The sequence below is a fragment of the Mus pahari genome, chromosome 13, assembly GCF_900095145.1.
Source record: "Mus pahari chromosome 13, PAHARI_EIJ_v1.1, whole genome shotgun sequence".
NCBI lineage: Eukaryota > Metazoa > Chordata > Mammalia > Rodentia > Muridae > Mus > Mus pahari.
Genome location: NC_034602.1, coordinates 76,418,632 through 76,423,203, shown reverse-complemented (window position 1 = coordinate 76,423,203; position 4,572 = coordinate 76,418,632).

Sequence of the window (4,572 nt, the reverse complement as noted above, 5' to 3'; positions counted from 1 at the left end):
CCATAGTCTTTTTCATTCCCCAGCTTGCCTTCCAGGACGAACCCAGTTTGGGTGTGACTGCAGACAAAAACTCTCAGGCAGGAACACACAGCTGGTGCCTAATGTGGGACCTGGAAACGGAGGGATACAACTGAGGGATTGCTGCCTGTGTGTGGTGGAGCTCCACAGAAGAAAAAAGGAAAGAAAGTCATATCATGCACACTGAGAAATAGGTATTCATGCTAGCACAGGTTCTAAACCTTATCCTCTTTAAATTGTTGTAGGCATGATACAGGCTAAGCTGGTACTGTGTTCACCCGACATTGTTACCGCTTAAGTTGGCAGCAAAAAACCAAAAAGAAAATTTTAAACAGCTGGGTCTTCAGGAGATGCGGTCTCTTGGGAACTCACCTCTCCCTGCCTTCAGGGAGTTTTCTGGTTAGCCAAACAATTGTTTCAGATCTACCCAGATGTTGTTCATAATAAAGTTTAAATTAAAAATTTATAAAATATCAATCATAAAGACATTACAGTCTGGCTTGCGTACCTCATATAAAATTATTAAAGAGTTTGTTTTTCCCTTGATAATTGTTAAGGGTTTGTTTCTGGTGAACTGGTGATCACTGGAAAGTTTTGCCTCTAAGTATGGCTTATACAGCTTACATTATGTAAAAATAATTTTTATTTTTTCTGCTTCAATACAAGAAGCTAAGAGTTAAATTTTTCAGCGTGGAGAGTGTTAGCTAAGGCCTCTAAAGGTAAGTTTACCTCAAATCTTGCTCTCACACAAGGACCTTTAAAGTTCTGGGGAATAATTTGCTCCATAAGATTCAGAGGCCATATCTTTTTAATATTTAAGGCTCTAGTTATGCTAAAAAAAACAAAACAAAACTGTGATATAGAAAATTTAAGAGTGAAAAATTGATTTGCTTCAAAATGTTTATTTTCCAAGTTTCCAAGAGATGTTAATGAGCTAGGATCCTATTGTAAGGCCTCAAATTAATTTAAACCTTTGAATATTATCTTAAGAGACACAATTTAATTGGTAAAAAAACAAAAGACATTACAAAAAATAAAGGAAGCTTTTAAAATTGTTATCAATTATAATCATTGGTAACTAAATACTAGCTGCTTATATTAGTTATAGTTATTAAGTGCCCACAGAAATTGTTTGATAAGAGAAGGAATTAAGGTAAAATCATTTTTCTTCTCTAAGTAAAATTTTAACATCCTATTGTAAGGGTGCTGTGGCACTAATTAAAAATTTAAAATTCCCCTTTACAAACAGCAATCAAATTGGGTATTGCACAATACTAATATTTGACCTACTGCATACCATCATTTTTAGATAAAATTGACAATCATCCTAAAGATAAAAATTGCTTTTATGCATGCATTTGTATACATACACCCCTTTTACTGTATTTATAAGCAGCTTTTTATAAAGAAAAATATATGTGAATTAGATCACATGTTTATTCTTTTTAGTTTCCTCCTGCTTCAGCACAAATGATTAAACTGGGTGCTGTAGACAGTGTTTTAAAATGTTAATTAATCAAGCTTTAAATTGTATATTAATAGTCAATATATTTTAGAGCTTAAAATTGCTCAAATATTGTTCGTCTCTCAAATGCTATAATTCTCAATTTGTCGCAAATTTGCAATGGTTTATGCTTTATGCATATACAACTCATAAGAAAAAATGCTGTTCTTTTAAAAAGAATGGCCCTTGGACATTTAAGAAATTGTCCTAGCCTGCCTGGACAAGACTTCTTAAAGCAATGCCATGCTAAATTTATACCAGGCAGATTTTAGACCTTACATAAAAATAATTGGCCATATAATCTTGTTCTTTACAAAATAGTAATGGCTTCGATAATAATTTGGTATTTTCAAAGAATGTGTACGTCAAATTGTAAAAATTTGTTCTTAGTGTCCTCAGCTTCTACCTATTTCCACATAATGGTGTTAATTCTTGAGGACTTAATCAATTACTGCAATTACTGCAAATGGATGCTCTTATTTCTGATTAATAAATAAATAAAATATGCACATGTGACTTCTGATACCTTTTCAGGCCTTCTGCTCTATAAGAAAAAAAATTAAAAGTATGAGTTAACCATTGCTTATGTTAACTTCACATAAGCATATACTTGGTGTTCCAAATTAAATTAAAACAGATATTGGAACTGGCTGTAACAGTCAAGTATTTCAAATGTACCCATGCCACTGAGACTTTTTATAATTCTCAAGACAAGGTATTGTGGAACTTAGAAAACTTTATCTTTTTAACAAAGAAAGGGAGGAATTATCCCTGTGTACATTATTTAAATATCATTTTTATTTTTAAAATTTTAAAATTTGGATATCAAAAAACTTACTAAATGCCTTATAGCATCCTAAAACTAGACATACTCATGTCTAGGCAAAATAAAAAGGATCTACTTATTGGCATATGGCTTGATCCTAAACAGCTACCCTAACGGGGTAGAGGAAAAGCTTGTGTTTTCTCCACAGAATGCTGCAAAGCATGACAACTTCCAAAAAGGTTTGTATGCCAAGCTGACCTGTAAGATAGCTGAGTGCCCTAACAGTGGGTACAAGAAAGCTGATTTGAGATTATGTTTTTGACCCTCCCTTGCTTGCTTGCCTTTGTCCCAGATTGGACAAGCTAACCTGCCTTGCTTCAAGCTTTTAACCTTTGGAATAGAGAACATGAGAGAATGTGAAATCTGACTTAAAAAGATCAGTCATAAGAGGAGTTATTTACTCTAAACTCAATTTTGGACTGGTCTAGTAACAATTCCAATATTAGAGATTCCTATGAAGATAGCTAAAAATCTTTATTAACTAGCAGAGTTATTCTGGAGCTCAGAACAGACACCATCTGTGTTGATTAGTTTTATGACAATATGACACAAGCTAGCATCATTGGAGAGGAGGGATCCTCATCTGAGAAAATGTCTCCATAAGAGCTTCTGTCAGCAAACTTGTATGGTGTATTAGTCAGGGTTCTCTAGAGTCACAGAACTTACGGATATGCTCTATATAGTAAAGGAATTTATTGATGACTTACAGTCTGCAGTCCAAATCCCAACAATGGTTCAGTAGTAGTTGTGGATGGAAGTCCAAGGATCTAGCAGTTGCTGAGTCCCACACNGCAAGAAGGCAAAAGAGCGAGAGCCAGACTCCCTTCTTCCAATGTNCTTATATGGTCCCCAGCAGAAGGTGTAGCCCAGATTAAAGGTGTGTGCCACCACACCTTTAATCCCAGATGACCTTGGACTTGGAGATCTCCCTGTCTTAATCTTCTGGATTCAATCACCACTGTGACTCAAGATCTCCATACCAAGATCCAGATCAGAAACTTCTATCTCCGAGCCTTCAGATTAGGTTCACTGGTGAGCCTTCCAATTCTGGATTGTAGTTCATTTCAAATATAGTCAAGTTGACAACCAGGAATAGCCACTACATATGGCATTTTCTTAATGAATGTTTTATGTTGAAGTGCCCAGCCCACTGTGGGTGCTACTGTCCCTAGGCTGGTGTTCGTGGGTTTGCTAAGAAAGCATTCTGAGAAAACTGTGAGGAGCAAGTCAATAAGCAACACTCCTCCTTGGCCTCTGGATCAGCTTCTACCTTCAGGTTCAGGTCCTCACTGCTTTTGATGATGAACTGATGCATAACAATGTGAGAAAAATAAACCCTTTCTTCCCTATTACTTTTGGTCATGAAATATCATTACAGAAATAGGAACACTAAGTAAAACATTTTGCCCAAACAGCCTTACTTGTAAATCTTCACTACAATGATCCCTTGGTTTGGCCCAAAGCCTTTGGCTTCTGTTATACCATCAATACTGGATTCTCCTGGGGGACTCATCTCAGATATCCTTTTATTGTTCTATGTCATGGAGATCTTGCAGTTTTGGTCTACTTTGCAACTATTCTATTCACAGTGGGACCAGGTAAGATAAGGGAAAAGGCAATGTGAAAAGGAGAAAAAAAAATGCAAGTTTGAGTAATAAAAATGATAATAATTGAACAGAATATATACTGTAAATCAAATTTATTACTTCAGGATGTACCAATAAATACTGGATGAAAAGTATGTTTCAATGCTATGCCCATTCCAGTGAAGTCTGCTTGGTAGGCCTAAAAGCCTGGAAGCATTCACGAGGCAAAGAGTTTCACAGAAACTGCCTCCTGGAACCTTGGCATTCCCATAACTAGAATGCCCCAGATTTGTCCCTGCAATATTTGGAGGGTGTTGAATGCTTTCTTACAGTATTTTACTGGATAAGATTTAGAAATCTCAGGGCAAGCTTAGCAAAGTATATTTAGAATCTTCATTACAACCAGGTATAGCAGACTACATTGCATATTAGAAGCAAGTTGGTGAATTCTTCTGACAAATGGAGATTCCCTACAGATACTTAAAAGAACAGCCAAGTTACACCCATATGCAAGAATTGACCAAGGCCTAGGAAATAGGGAGGGGTGTGTGGTATTGCATTATTCATGAGAAGGTCTGCTAGAGTAGAACCCCCTGGTGCTAGCTTTCATAAGGCTCAAAGGAGTAGCATAAAAGGTG